Raw genomic sequence first — 16,484 nt, 5'->3', positions numbered from 1 at the left:
GTCTTGGCCTCCCAGAGTGCTGGGATTACAGGATTGAGCCACCATGCCCGGCCTCTCCCTTGTTTTCGACACACACATATTACACCTGCAAGGACTCACACTGCAAATATAGGTGAAGAAGAGGTGGGAAAGATTTAAGATGTGTGATTTACATGTGGAAATGTATTTGCATTTTATAATACATCTGTATCTTTACATTTCATGTTATATAGAGCACGCATAGCATGTGTGTGTGTATCTATATGTCACAACACATACAGTAAATTGTGGAATCCAGGCGAAGATTCATTTCTGTTTGACTCCAAAGACTCTCCTATCTCCATGGTTTTCAATAGAGTGAAATCCTTAAGAATGCAGACCCAGCCACTTACTGGCTGAAAGACCTCACTTTTGTTCTTGTCTCCCAGTTTCCTCATCTGTCAAGTTGGCAAAATAGGATAGTCATATATTGTGAGGTGTAACTTTGTAATGCATACCAAGAGTTTAGGGCCAGGTGCGTAGTCAGACTATTAATTTAGTGATTGTTACTATTTTCCTCTCTGAGGTCCTCAGAAGATGAACTCAAATGTCCTCAGCTTCCAGCTTGTCTTCCAGGACTCTCAGAGCCTCAGGTTGGGTGGGACCTGCGCGCACCAGCAGGCCTCGGCTCCACCTCCCTCTGGCTGGGCTGTGTCCTCAGCGCAGGGCTCTGTCTTTGGGCAGCACGCGGGCTTGGTGCTGATCTACCTGAGTTTCTGGACTGAGTTGCAGAATTGTTAGGGGAGGGTGGGCTCCTCTCTGGCGGAAAGACCAGAGGGTGATGGAAGAAGGAACTGAGAGAGAGGGGAACAGAGCATAGGTGGTCCTCACACCCCGAGGCAGGAGGCTACCGAATGGCGTGGGCTGTGCGTTGCTTGACCCTGCCTGAAATTCCAGCCTCACGTCTTCACTGACCATTCCATCCACAGGCCTGCTGTGGGCAGAGGACCCAGAGCACCTCCCCGCCCTCTACCCACCCCAGTCGCCTAGAAAGGCAGGCATGGGCCCCCAGCACCCTTGTCCTCAGGGGTTCCTTGCGGCTGACAAAACAGGCTGTTCTGGAGCCAAGTGTCCTTTCTGAGAGGCCTCTGCCAGGTGGGGAGGAAGAAGGGCCATTGGAACCATAGAGGAGTGAGCTACAGCAGAGTCAGCTCTGACTCCTGCTTTGACCATGTGGTTGAGGCCCCTACTGGCAAAATCTGAGTAACCTTCTAATTGCTAAGCCCAGTGAGGCACTTTCCTCTCCTCCTGTCTCCTGTTGGCAGCATGCAGTGCTGTTGACTGCTTTCATCTTTCCTTCCTGTCCCGTTCTCCTCCCGCCTCCCTCCCCATTCCACCTGACTTTCCCTCCTTTCCGGATGTTTAGCCCTGCTACTCCAAAGTTTCCCCTATCTCACACAGATGCCACGTGGTCACCTCGCCTTCAGCCTGCGTGGCAGACAGGGCCCTGGCACACACTGCAAGAAGAGGTGCCATGATTTAGGTTACTTGACTTAGATCCAGAGAACCAGTCAAGGAACCTCATACCTCAGCCAAGCAGGGATCCCGGCAGTATGCCCGGGCCTCAGCTGAGGTGCTGTGCCTGCCAGCAGTGTGGGAGAGCCGTGGGGTTTCACTGTCCTCCTGACTTGGACTCCTCAGTTGCATTTAGCTGTACCTATTGATAATGGAACTGATGATCATGAAAGGAAATAGAGAAACAAACGCTCTCTAAGTCCAGGTAGCATGTACAAAGCACAAACTGCAAGGCTTTAGTGTTTCTGTCACTGGGTTCTTGGGAGGGGCAGCAAGCACACGGAAAATAATTTTCAAGGAGTCTGCTCACATCTGGGCTTGAGAAAATACACAGTTTTGCTGTTGCTTAACCAGTGCTGTGTTGCCCAATAGAATGATCCCAGGACCTTCTCCAAGGATGTACTTTGCCAGCCCTTGGAACCCCTGCCATTTTGCTCAACATGCTTTTGGTTATGTTTTTATGAGGCAGGCAGCATTCCACTCCTGTTGGTTCCAAAATCCACAGCTCAGAATGTTTTCCAGAAATCATTTTAATAAAAGACATGTGAAAAAAGTCAAACACGTCTTTAGCATGCGTACAATGAAATTAAAAAACAGTTACAAAAATACAAGCATCTGGTGGGTGAATCCACTATCAAGGGGCCAAAGGAAGATCCACACCCAGTTCCTGGGTGAGATATCAGCTTCTCTAAAAGGACAGCATGAATGCTACCTTCCAGAAAGTTTCCTTATAAAAAGGAAGCAAAGCATGCCAAGAAAATGACACAGCTTGGTTTAATTAAATAAGTTGAATGCATGTTTGCCTTCTGTCATGGTAGCTAACTAGAGGTTTCTGGCCTGACTCACTCAATCCTACCACCCTTTACCCTTCTCAGTCTCTGCTCAGTCCTGAAATCCTGAAATTCTCTAAGGAAAATCCCCCATTACATGAGAGTCCCTGTATCTTGGTGGCCTCATCTGGACAAGTTTCTAAGTCTTGACATTGGATTCCTGAACTTCTGAAAAGGCCAGTGTGAAATCCTCTTACATACTATGAGTGGGGCTATAAACTGGCACAAACTTTATGATGGAAGATGTCATCAAATCTGTTAAAATAAAATATACTCATAATCTTTGACCACAATTTATGAATAATAATACAGAAATATGTTCGGGGTATGTAAAGAGGAACATATATGAAATGTGTCACAGTCTTGTTTACAAAAACCCAACTTTTCATTGAGAGGGAACTCATTCAACAAATTATGCTACAACAGAGCACTGGAATCATATGGCATAATCTACGCAATAATACGCTGTCATTGAAAAGACTAAGATGGATCAATTATACAAATTACAATGGAAAGAAGCCAGTTGGATCTTAAGTGAAAAACTAAATTTCCATGCAGCATATATAGTGAACATGATCTGCATAAAACATAGTACATGCATAGTTATGCAATCGGAAAAAGTGCACCTTAAGTGCAGATGGTGGTTTTGGGAGCTGGCAAAGGGCATGGCGGGATCAGAGAGGACATTCGCCTCCCTGGGTCCTGTAATGGCATGTGTCTCACTTCTGCTGCTGCTCATATGATTCATACAGGCATTGCCATTCAGCACTGCTCAGTTGTTTCCATCAGGCCTGTGATCAAGTCCAGAAGGACTATTCTGTATTCTTCACCTGCCTAATCACGTCCCTTTCCTGATTAAGTAAATAAATATGCTTCAATGGGAGAGAGCAAAACTGAGGGGAAGGTAATGGGTTAACAAGAGAAGATAAGCCACTTCGGTGAATGATTCACATTTGTCTTTATAATATTTTGATTATTTTTGTAAGACTTATTACCACGAAGATTAAGCAATGCAAAAAATTTAAAAAAAAAAGACAGGCATAGAAGCTGCCTGCTTTATTAATCATATGAGTAGTTACCAGGGCACAGCTGTCTGAAATCTTGGTCCTTGGAGGCCAAGGGTCTATGAAACCACTCCATTGTAATTTGAATGCAGATGGTATTGAGGATGTCCTTCTGAGACACCACAGACATGGAGGTGAGTCATGGCCAGCCTCAGGGAGCACGGATCCAGGGGCAGGAGCCACAAGCAGAGTTTTTTCACAGAGGGGAACAGGAGCGGGTGGAAGCCCTGTCACATCGGCAGCCCTGAGCATCCCCAGAGCCTGGGAGCAGCAGAGCACTCCCTCCTCCGTGGGGGAGTCTGCGGCCTCCTGGCAGACCCAGGTGCAGGCCAATGTGGTGGGTGGGTGGGTTGGGGTGTGCGGCAGAGACTGGAGAGCCCAGCCAATGGAGATATATGGTCTCCAGGCCCCTGCCTCTTGTAGAATCTTTACCCTTCTATCTTCCCCAGCAACATACAGGCTCCAGCTCTCAGTCCAGCCTCTGCATTGCAGGCTTCTGCTGCAGACACCACCCTACCAAACTTCAGGGACACCTGAGCTCACATTCAATCCTTGCACTAGGACCCAGGCCTCCCACTCCCTTTTGGCTCCATGTGCGAGTACACACACACCTGACGGGTGAGGGTTGTTTCACACTCTCTTCCTAATCATTTCATTTCCCCGTGAATTCTTCCATGGCCCTTTCCTGCCAGTCTTACTTAGGCACATCACCGGATATCCTCTAGGGTAACTGCATTTTATGTGTAGGCTGAGGCTTTGGATCCTTACATGCCCGTGTTTTCAGTTAAACATCACATTGATTATATCAGCGTTTCTCCAGGTAAAATGTATTCTCTACAATTTTCATGAGATAGACCCTCTGCTTGGACAAAAAGCCAACAGTAAGAGATTTTAGGCCAATTTTTGCACTTCAACACTAGCTTGAATTCTAACCTTAACAAACTTTAATATTTATTTATGTATTTATTTATTTATTTATCTTTTAGTATACTTTAAGTTCTGAGGTACATGTGCAAAACATGCAGGTTTGTTACATAGATATACGCGTGCCATGGTGTTTTGCTGCACCCATCAACCCATCATCTACATTAGGTATTTCTCCTAATGCTATCCCTCCCCTACTCCCCCACCTCAACAGGCCCCAGTGTGTGATGTTTCCCTCCCTGTGTCCATGTGTCCTCATTGTTCAGCTCCCACTTACGACTGAGAACATGCGGTGTTTGGTTTCCTGTGATTGTGATAGTTTGCTGAGAATGATGGCTTCCAGCTTCATCCATGTCCCTGCAAAGGACATGAACTCAGCCGGGCACGGTGGCTCACACCTGTAATTTCAGCACTTTGCAGGGTGAGACGGGTGGATCAGGAGGTCAGGAGATCGAGACCATCCTGGCTAACATGGCGAAACTCCGTCTCTACTAAAAATACAGAAAATTAGGCAGGCGTGGTGGCAGGTGCCTGTAGTCCCAGCTACTCGGGAGGCTGAAGCAGGAGAATGGCGTGAACCCGGGAGGCGGAGCTTGCACTGAGCTGAGATTGTGCCACAGCACTCCAGCCTAGGTGACAGTGTGAGACTCCATCTCAAAAAAACAAAACAAAACAAAACAAAAAAAAGACATGAACTCATCCTTCTTTATGGCTGCATAGTATTCCATGGTGTATATGTGCCACATTTTCTTTATCTAATCAATCATTGATGGGCATTTGTGTTGGTTTCAAGTCTTTGCTATTGTAAATAGTGCTGCAATAAACATACATGTGCATGTATCTTTATAGTAGAATGATTTATAATGCTTTGGATATATACCCAGTAATGGGATTGCTGGATCAAACAGTATTTCTGGTTCTAGACCCTTGAGGAATTGCCACACTGTCTTCCACAATGGTTGAGCTAATTTACACTCCCACCAACAGTGTAAAAGTTTTCCTATTTCTCCACATTCTCTCCAGCATCTGTTGTTTCCTGACTTTTTAATGATCACCATTCTAACTGGCATGAGATAGTATCTCATTGTGGTTTTGATCTGCATTCCTGTAATGACCAGTGATGATGAGCTTTTTTCATATGTTTGTTGACCACATAAATATCTTATTTTGAGAAGTGTCTGTTCATATCTTTTGCCCACTTTTTAATGGGGTTGATTATTTTTTCTTGTAAATATGTTTAAGTTCCTTGTAGATATCAACCCTTTGTCAGTTGGATAGATTGCAAAAAATTTCTCCCATTCTGTAGGTTGCCTGTTCGCTCTGATGATGGTTTCTTTTGCTGTGTAGAAGCTCTTTAGTTTAATTAGATCTCATTTGTCAATTTTGGCTTTTGTTGCCATTGCTTTTGGTGTTTTCATCATGAAGTCTTTGCCCATGCCTATGTCCTCAATGATATTGTCTAGGTTTTCTTATAGAGTTTTTATGGTTTTAGGTCTTACATTTAAATCTTTAATCCATCTTGAGTTAATTTTTGTATAAGGTGCATGGAAGGGGTCCTGCTTCAGTTTTCTGCATATGGCTAGCCAGTTTTCCCAACACCATTTATTAAATAGGGAATCATTTCCCCATTGCTTGTTTTTATCAGGTTTGTCAAAGGTCAGATAGTTGTAGATATGTAGCATTATTTCTAAGGCCTATGTTCTCTTCCATTTGTCTATGTCTGTTTTGGTACCAGTACCATGCTCTTTGGTTACTGTAGCCTTGTAGTATAGTTTGAAGTCAGGTGGCGTGATGCCTCCAGCTTTGTTCTTTTTGCTTAGGATTGTCTTGGCAATGTGGGCTCCTTTTTGGTTCCATATGAAATGTAATGTAGTCTCTTCCAATTATGTGAAGAAAGTCAATGGTAGCTTGATGGGGAGAGCATCATGAGAGAGAGAGTTCACTCATGATTTGGCTTTTCATTTGTCTATTATTTGTGTATAGGAATGCTTCTGATTTTTGCATTTTGATTTTGTATCTTGAGACTTTGCTGAAGTTGTAGTTTAAGGAGATTTTGGGCTGAGACAATGGGGTTTTCTAAATATACAATCATGCCATCTGCAAACAGAGACAATTTGACTTCCTCTCTTCCTATTTGAATGCCTTTTTTCTTTCTCTTGCCTGATTTCCCTGGCCAGAACTTCTAATACTATGTTAAATAGGAGTGGTGAGAGAGGGCGTCCTTGTCTTGTGCTTGTTTTCAAGGGGAATACTTCCAGCTTTTGCCCATTCAGTATGATATTGGCCATGGGTTTTTCATCAATAGCTCTTATTATTTTGAGATATGTCCCATCAATACATAGTTTATTGAGAGTTTTTATCATGAAGGGCTGTTGAATTTTATCGAAGGCCTTTTCTTTATCTGTTGAGATAATCATGTGGTTTTTGTCATTGGTTCTGTTTATGTGATGGATTATGTTTATTGATTTGTGTATGTCTCCCACTATTATTGTGTGGAAGTCTAAGTCTGTTTATAGGTCCCTAAGAACTTGCTTTATGAATCTGGGTGCTCTTGTACTGGGTGCATATATATTTAGGATAGTTAGCTCTTATTGTTGCCTTGATCCCTTTACCATTATGTAATGTTCTTCTTTGTCTCTTTTGATCTTTATTGGTTTAAAGTCTCTTTTACCAGAGATGAGGATTACAACACCTGCTTTTTTTTTTTTTTTTTTTTTTTTTTTTTTTCCATTTGCTTGTTAAATATTCCTTCATCACTTTATTTTGAGCCTATGTGTGTCTTTGCACGTGAGATGGGTCTCCTGAATACAGCACACTGCTGGGTCTTGACTGTTTATCCAATTTGCCAGTCTGTATCTTTTAAGTGGGGGCGTTTAACCTATTTACATTTAAGGTTAAGATTGTTATGTGTCAATTTGATCCTGTCATTATGATTAGCATCATAATGTTGATTTTGCCCATTAGTCGATGCAGTTTCTTCATAATGTTGATGGTCTTTACAGTTTGGTATGTTTTTGCCGTGACTAGTACCAGTTTTTCCTTTCCATATTTAGTGCTTCCTTCAGGAGCTCTTGTAAGGCAGGCCTAGTGGTGACAAAATCTCTCAGCATTTTCTTGTCTGTAAAGGGTTTTATTTCTCCTTTGCTTAGGAATCTTAGTTTGGCTGGATATGAAATTCTAGGTTGAAAATTCTTTTCTTTAAGAATGTTAAATATTGGCTGCCACTTTCTTCTAGCTTGTTGGGTTTCTGCAGAGAGATCTACTGTTAGTCTGATGGGCTTCCCTTTGTGGGTAACCCAACTTTTCTCTCTGGCTGCCCTTAACATTTTTTCTTTCATTTCAGCCTTGGTGAATCTGATGATTATGTGTCTTGGGGTTGCTCTTCTTGAGGAGTACCTTTGTGGTTTTCTCTGTGTTTCCTGAATTTGAATGGTGGCCTGTCTTGCTAGGTTGGGGAAGTTCTCCTGGATAATATTCTGAAGAATATTTAGTTCCATTCTCCCCGTCACTTTCAGGTACAACAATCAAAGGTAGTTTGGTCTTTTCACATAGTCCCATATTTCTTGGAGGCTTTGTTTGTTCCTTTTCATTATTTTTTCTCTAATCTTGTCTTCATGCTTTATTTCATTAAGTTGATCTTCAATGTCTGATATCCTTTATTTGACTTGATTGATTTGGCTATTGATATTGTGTATGCTTCACAAAGTTCTCATGCTGTGTTTTTCAGCTCCATCAGGTCATTTATGTTCTTCTCTAAACTGGTTATTCTAGTTAGCAATTCCTCTAACCTTTTTTTCAAGATTCTTAGCTTCCTTGCTTTGGGTTAGAACATGCTCCTTTAGCTCGGAGGAGTTTGTTATTACCCATCTTCTGAAGCCTACTTTTGTCAGTTCGTTAAACTCATTCTCTGTCCAATTTTCTTCCCTTGTTGGTGAGTTGTTATCCTTTGGAGCAGAAGAGACATTCTGGTTTTTGGAATTTTCAGCCTTTTTGTGCTGGTTTTTCCTCATCTTCGTGGATTTATCTACCTTTGTTCTTTGATGCTGGTGACCTTCGGATGGGGTTTTTGTGTGAATGTCCTTTTTGTTGATGTTGATGCTATTCCTTTCTGTTTGTTAGTTTTCCTTCTCACAGTCAGGTCCCTCTGCTGCAGGTCTTCTGGAGTTTGCTGGAGGTCCCCTCCAGACCCTGTTTGTCTGGGTATCACCAGCAGAGGCTACAGAACAGCAAAGATTACTACCTGTTCCTTCCTCTGGAAGCTTTGTCCCAGAGGGGCACCCACCAGATGCCAGCTGGAGCTCTCCTGTATGAGGTGTCTGTCAATCCCTGCTGGGAGGTGTCTTCCAGTTAGGAGGCACAGGGTTCAGGGACCCACTTGAGGAGGCAGTCTGTCCTTTAGAAGAGTTTGAGCACCGTGCTGGGAGATCTGCTGCTGTCTTCAGAGCTGGAAGGCAGGAATGTTTCAGTCTGCTGAAGCCACACCTACAGTTGCCCCTTCCTATTTATTTATTTTTTAGAGACAGGATCTTGTTGTCACCCAGGCTGGAATGTGGTGGCAGGAACAGAGCTCACTGCAGCCTCAATCTTCTGGGCTCAAGCAATCCTCCCTTCTCAGCCTTCTGAATAGTTAGGACCAGAGGTGTGCATCACCACACTCAGCTATTTTTAAGTTTATTTGGTAGAGATGGGGTCTCACTGTGTTGTCCAGGCACAACCTTTCTCTTTCCTCTTTCTAAAGGCATCCTGCAATGAGATACTATGTAGCCAGTAAGAGGAATGAAATACTTTTCCCATAGTAGCAGACAGAATGTTAATTTAAAAACAGAGTTGCACAACAGTATGCTTCCAAGGATCCTATGTCCTCGGTCTCCTCCCACGCCTGACACATGGTGTCTTGGTTTCCACGCCCTGGGTGTTGGGTCCTGGGTAGCATCTCCAGGAAGGCTCTGCAGCTGTCTGGGCAGCTTATTGTGATGCTGGGCTGGGGTTGGCCTTCAGAACTGGCCTGGGTGACTGCTTCTTGATTTTCTTATTCACTGGTTTGCACAGGTGCAATCAGGCAGTCATCAGCCCATGCCCTTCCCAGGCCACGTTAAATGCAGGTAGAACAGGCCATGGTGGGAAGGGGCTTTTCCCACTGTGTTAGTTCCTGCAGCTGCTGTAACAAATGGCCACAAACCCAGCAGCTTTATCAGGACTTTATCATTTTACAGGCCTGGAGTTTAGAAGCCTGAAGTCAAAGTGTCAGCCTGGCTGTGCTCTTGACTGAGGCTCTAGGGAAAGGACTTCCTGGCCTCTTCCAGCTTCTGGCAGCTTCTGTGATGTTCCTGGGCTGTGGCCATGTCTCTCCAAGGCCTTCTCTGTCTTCACAGGGCCTTGTCCCCTGTGCAGATCTGGGTCAAAAGTCTCTTGGCTTCTCTCTTATAGGATACATGGCATTTAGGGCCCTGGATGACCCAGGATATGCTCCTCCTCTCAAGGTCCTTAATTACATCTTTTGCTATATAAGATAATATACACAGGACTGAATATTCACCTGACTGAATTGCTCCATGCAGCTCTGATCCCTGTGTGTGCCTGTTGGGCCAATTCAAGATCTGTTTGCTGGGTTTGTCCCCAGAGATTCCTCAGGCCAAAGATCCAGAGTACTGTTTCAAGGAGTGTGTGGATATGAGGGTGCCAGAGTGTGAGAGTGAAAGGCCTGAGCTTGAGTCCTGGTTTGACCACTTACTAGGTAGGCCTCTGTCCTTGGGTAAGACAACTGGCTGCTTGACTTTTTCATCTGTAAAGAAGACAAGAATAATCACTACCTTTTAGGATTGTTGTGAGGATTAAGTGATAAAATGAATGCACATTCCACCTTAACTCAGCACAACAACTCCAGGTAAGGATTCGTGGAATGGCCCAGGAGAGGAGGGCTGTAGATCGGCTGCCTCCTCCTGACTCCTGCTGTCCATGGAGCAGTCTGGGTCAAGTCTCAGCTCCCATTCAGTTTCCCAGCTCAGTTCAGGAAGTTCCAGGGATTCAGTGGGCACCTCCTATCTTCTTCTACCCAATCTGAGAAAGCGGCAAAAATTGGGAGTCTCTGTGCCGAAGGTGAGAAACTTGCCTCCAACAGAAGACGGATAGCCCATGATGCAAGATGATGTCTTTCCTGTGTTTCCTGTGTCTCTAGTACACAGATACCATGACCTGCAGAAGAAGAGGCCAGAGCAGGGTGTGCGGGGACATCAGCTCTCTATCTGCACCCAGATCTAAGGGTCAGTGCACGAAGCAGGAGCAGCTCCCTTTGGACTCAGATTGAGGGATCATAGGTGTTCAAGATCCTGAGTGGCGCTTTGGGAGGCTGAAGCGGGCAGATCACCTGAGGTCAGGAGTTTAAGACCAACTTGGCCAACATGGCAAAACCCGTCTCTACTATAATAAAAATACAGATTAACCAGGTGTGGTGGCACGCACCTGTATTCCCAACTACTTGGGAGGCTGAAGCATGAGAATCACTTGAACCCGGGAGGTGGAGGTTGCAGTGAGCCGAGATTGCACCACTGCACTCCAGTCTGGGAGACAGAGCAAGACCCTGTCTTGAAAAAAAAAGAAAAAAAAAGAAAAAAAAAAAGACCCTGGGTGGGCCCCAACCCAAGTGCATTCCTTGTCCCCAAGCAATTTTGTCTTGGGACACTTGGCCATCAAAATTGCTACCCTCACCATCATCATTGTGAAAATGCAACCACATTAATAGACTCCATGGGAAATACAGTCCAGGCAGCCTAAGTGGTGGCCCAGCTCCTTCTGACTCGCACCTCTGGCTCAGAGGCCTTCTGGGAGTGGACTCTTCCTTTCTACCACAACCTGTGTTTGCTCGTGCCCCCATCCATCCTGATTCATGCAGGCCTCCAGCCAGAGCTGAGATGAAATGAAACCAACCTGACTGGTGTCAGTACACAAAACCTTTGGGGATTTTTACTAAATCCAGCTGGAATCTGTGGCTTATTTATGAACTCATATGGTTCTTTCACTTCTCTGACTTTTGCCAAATTGCTGACATGTTCTTAAATTATCCAGTTTGTTTTTCCTCTTCTTCTCTCCTTCTTGGGAAGATAAAGTCACAGGCATGTGGCCCTCCTCTGTTTATGACAGTGATGGCTCTCTGAGCCACTGTCACCCACCCAGACCACAGCTCTTAGGAACACAAAAGGCAGAGCTTGAATAGGGGGAGTTAAAGGTGTCTTCACTTCATCTATGTAGCCATATAGGATAAAACTTTGTGGGAATTAAAGAAATCCTGAGCCAGCATTTGTGCTTGTATCTGATGATCTCTAATGGTCCAAGCAGAGCCAGAAAACTCCCAGTTGCTTCAAACGCTGACAAGATGGCAAATGTCGAAGACTGGTTAATCCAAGAGCCAAGAACTGTTTTATGGCTCAGAAGTGGAATGTAGCTTTGGGGACAGTGAGTTTTTCCTGTTAAAAGTGTCCCAAAAGATTTGCCTGTGGGTTGTCATCTGAGCTCCACCCATGTCCTCCTCCCCCACCCCATCTGGAAGATACTTGCTAACACGTCCCAAATTTAGCATTCCTGCAAGGCTCAGACTGGGACTGATTCATGCATCATAACTTTCAAATTAAAGGCAGGAATGCTCCATCCTCCTCCTGCATCTACACAATTACTCTGTAGATTGCTTGCAAGGGAATATCAAAAGGGGAAAAAAAGCACCAACTTACCACATTGTAGCTGGGATTGTCACTTCCTAAAGTAAAATGCTCACTTGCCTTACCTAAGTCCATTATTACCCTGTGCAAATTCACTCTAGACGTTAGAAGGATTAGCCATTGTTCATCTCCACATTGGGTGTATCAACATGGTCCCATTACACGCACTGTCCAGCCTGTGCTGGTTTAAAAGAAGTCCACAAGTTCTTGAACACTCTCTTCAACAGGCAGACCCCTCCCCTGTCATGTGGGTGGCCTTAGTGACTAACTTCTGACAAACATAGAAAAGGCACAAGTGATGGGGTGCAACTTCAGGGAATGAGAGTATTCATTTTCAGTTGCTGCATGATGAATTACCAGGAACTTATTCTCAACTTCGCAAATGTATTATCTCACAGTTCTCTAGATCACAGGTGCAGTATGGATGGTCTTCTGCTCAGGGTCCTACAAGGCTGAAATCAAAGTGCTGGCCAGGACTGAGATCTCAGCTGAGGTCTGGGGCCCTCTGCCAAGCTCAACAGGGGCTAGGAACACTCTCAGCTCCTAGAGGCTGCTGTTGGGGTCTTGGCACCTGAACCCCTCCATAACATGATGTTTTGTTTCTTCAAGGCCAGCAGGAACTTGCCTGGCTTCAAATCCCTCTGATCCATTTTAAAGGATCCCCTGATTAAATCAGGCCCGCCCAGGATAATATTTCTGATTATCCCAAAGTCTACTGATCAAGGATCTTGAGTGTAATATCCCTTCTGCTGTACGATGTAACATAATCATGGCAGTGAGATCCCACCATTTGTGTAAGTCCGGCTCACACTCAATGAAAGGGGATTGCACAGAGTGTGTATGCCAGGGGATGGAATATAGGGAACCATCTCAGAAGTCATCAGGATCTCCTGCTCTGGGGAAAGCCAGCTGCCATAAAATGAGGACACTCAAGCAGCCCTATGGAGAAGTCTACATGGATGGAATGAGGTCTCTTATTAGCAGTCAGCCAGAACCCCAGGCCTCCAGCCAACAGCCATGAGGGAAGCCATCATGAGAGCAGGTCCTCCAGCCCCAGTTGAGCCTGCAGATAATGCAGCCCCAGCCAACATCCTCACTGCAACCTCTTGAGAAACCAGAGCCACAACCACCCAAGTGAGCTGCTCCCAGATTCCTGACACTCAAAGCCTGTGTGAGATAATTAATTTTTTCTGTTTCAAGATGCTATTTTCTAAGGCAACTGGTTGCACAACAACAAATAACTAATATACAGCCTTTATTCACTAAAACAGTAATTAATAACCATGGGAAAATGGTGCATTGAAACATGAGAAGAGAAATCCCAGCAAAGGTGCCTTCCTCCCCTCTCTATCCTCACAGGCAGAGCTCAACTCTGGGCCTTGTCACACTCCCAATTACGCTGTGGTCACCACTGGATCCCTTCTACCTCTGTAGGGGCAATGAGCCATCCTCCCAAACCTGCAGTCCCAACCCAGTGCCCTGCTGCTTCATCCCAAGTTTCTCTCCAATGTCTTCCCTGGTTCAGACTCATAACTCGTTCCACTCCAAGTGCCAAGCTCCCCAGCCTGAGTGCCCTTCTCTGGACTCATTGCTTTTCTTGCATTGACCTTGTCCCTGCTTGTGCCTTCAAGCTGGTCTGTGAGCTGGGGCTGGCTTGAAGGCCACCCTCAGCCTCCAAGGGGGTGCAGCTGGGGCTTCTCAGCCCTGGGCTTAAGGCCATGGCTACAGTCAAGCCATTTCCCAGTGGGAGGCAAAGCGCTTAAATCTGGGTTGTTTTCTTCTCAAGCTGTGAACTCAGCACTAGATGACAAATCACAGCAACCCTGCATCCTGCCTGCCTGGCCTCCCACACCTCACCCATGTGGCAATCTCCAGATAGTGATGGGGATTCCCCAGGGTGTGTGGGGGCCAGACGCCCACCTGTGCTCTGTGCCTAGGTGAGTGAGGTGGGCAGAGTGGACCTCCATTCTGCTGCCAACCCAGCCAATGATGGCAAGGACAGACGGTTCAAGGCTCCTATCCCCATTGTAAACAGGGTGCAGAGGAGCCACCCACCTGAGCACCAGCAGATCCATGCAAAGTGCCAGGAGAAGGTGAAACACAGCCAGGGACATGACTGTTGTTATTTCGGGTCAACTCACCTTGAGCTGTAGGGAGCAGTCAGCCTCCAAGAAGGCACGACGTGACACAGTCCAGACCCCTTGTCCGCCCTTGCTCGCCATCAGTAATTGGCACTAAACACGGGATGTGTCTGGATTTAATCTAATCTGAGCTCAATTACTTGACTCGGCTGATGGAAACCCGCCCAGGCTCCAGTGCTTCAGTGAAGAGGGCTCTGAGGTCGCCTGCTCCCTCTAGCCCGGGGTCCTGTTCCTTCTGCCGGTGCAGGTGTGCAGCTCTGATACACGGCGCCTGATGGGACTCAGGGAGAACTCCAAGAGCAGGGTTCTCTAGTTCACTAGGCTTCTCCACTCATTGTTTGCCTGAACCCAGGGCACACATGGATGTGGGAGGGATGCAGGGGAGACCATGGCCCCAAAGGTTGGTGCCAAGATGAGGGCCCCAAGACACACACACCTTGGTTGGTCTCTCCCTCATCACTGCTGTGGAATAGGGCTTAGCCCACGCACTGGGAGAGGGGGATACAGACCCATAGAAGCCCTGAGAGAGACCCAAGCCCTGGCTCTGAGCTACCCACTGCTCCCCGCTTTCCTTCCCATCTGTGTGTGGTTTTCTGAGTCCAGCCTGTATCTCGCAATGGGAGCCATTCCTCTCACTCTGCACTGACGCCCTGGGCCTGGCTAGGGAGTCCCAAATCCCACCCCATGAGCCTCTTTCTGCCCTGTCAGGCCCACTTCTAGCCCAAGCTGTTGAGGTATCTCTGCTCCATCCAGTCCACCCTGCACTCAGCAACTCTTGGTGTGGAACCCATCCAAGCGCTCTGCAGTGTTGTTTGGATGCGTGGGTTCCTGCGTCAGCCTGTCCTCAGCACCCAGCTGCGCAGGCTTGGTGGTAGCAGCAGGTTGAGAGGCCTCTTCACTGGGTCTCCTCCGTATCTATGGGGATGGGCCGCAGCTGCCTACTGAGAAGCTCAGCCCATCCTCATCTCAGGGCTCAGCCTCTCAGGGCTCAGCGGGGCAGAGGCAGAAGAGTACAGGCCAGGGCTTTCAAGCAGGAGGTGAGAAACTCCCACAAGGACACGCTCTGCTGCTTCTGGGCCAAATAGGCACATCTGGGGAGGAATGGGCCTGCTCGCTGGGAATCTTCCCTGAATTCCCTCTGGATGTCACACCTCTGCTCCCCCTGACCCCAGGCTGCCCCCAACGCCTCCACTCTGAGTTGGAGATTTAAAAGGATGTGCAGTGAAAGGCGATACAATCCTCTATCTTATTTATTTTTCTCTCAAATTTCTAACTCGATGGCTAGTAAGTTGTCAGTGAGAGAAAGAGAAAAAGTCTGTGTGGTAGACATTATTTTGAATAAGAAGTTGAAGCAATTGGGAGCCATCGCTGTCATTTGGAACAGCCTCAAGCTCTCTCAATTAGCTGTGTAATTTGGAATAATTTACTCAACCTCTCTCTTCCTCATTTTCCTCATCAGCAAAATGTCAAGATAACAGTGCCTACCTGATTGGGATGCTGTGAAGATTGAGAGAATACACAGAAACAGCTTAGAACACTACCTCAATTGTTCTTCACACACCTGAGTTGGCAAGTGTGTGAAGTAACCTCCTCCGAGTCCTGGACTGTGGACAGTGATGCCACTTTTTGGCACACCTCCCCTAGAATTTCAGAAGACCAAGACATTTGTGAAAACCAAGTGTTTCACACCTTGCCAAGACCTATAAAGTCAAGGGCGGTACTGGCATATTTTTTGTTCCTGTGACAGGGGCTGATGAGGTCACTGTGGGAATCACAGCAAGTCCAAGTCCATGAGGCTTAGGGAGAAGGCTGTGCATCAGAAATCTGAGCCTCATGGGCTGGGGACTCCAGGAACAGCTTTGCCAGATTCACACTGAGGAAGTCCTGAGTCCAGGAAGGAGGTTCCATGGCCACCTGGCACCATGTGTCAATCTCCCAGGTCTGTGAGCACTCTGGTCTTAGCCAGCTGAGGAAACGTTGGGTCAAAATGCATAACCAGGAAGCCATCTGCCCCGAGGAGTGAGTAGCCGCTGGACTGGTCCTTCTCTCCCACACATGGCTGATACCAGGTGATCTGTGAATCTGGCATCACGTGCTCCCTGAATCCCAGAGTCATCCTGTGAAAGGAATGGGCCAAGGTTCAAAAGCCGTCTACAAAGAGGACCTCCCCCTGGGTCCCAGGAGCCCTGTGCTCTCTGGCAGGCACAACCTAGTCCTCATTTCAAAGGTGTGGAAACAGTCTGGGAAGTTATGTGACTTTCCATCCCCATGACGGGGGCAGGG

At 46.4% G+C, this 16,484-nt stretch overlaps 1 pseudogene; it reads right to left on the bottom strand.

Moving 5' to 3' along the window:
- LOC105538693 overlaps positions 1-16,484 on the bottom strand; it is a 25,654-nt pseudogene that overhangs the window by 7,831 nt on the left and 1,339 nt on the right.

The sequence above is a fragment of the Mandrillus leucophaeus genome, unplaced genomic scaffold, assembly GCF_000951045.1.
Source record: "Mandrillus leucophaeus isolate KB7577 unplaced genomic scaffold, Mleu.le_1.0 Scaffold197, whole genome shotgun sequence".
Classification (NCBI taxonomy): Eukaryota; Metazoa; Chordata; class Mammalia; order Primates; family Cercopithecidae; genus Mandrillus; species Mandrillus leucophaeus.
The sequence above is the reverse complement of the archived record's forward strand: the minus strand, read 5'-3'. Positions and strand labels throughout refer to the sequence as shown.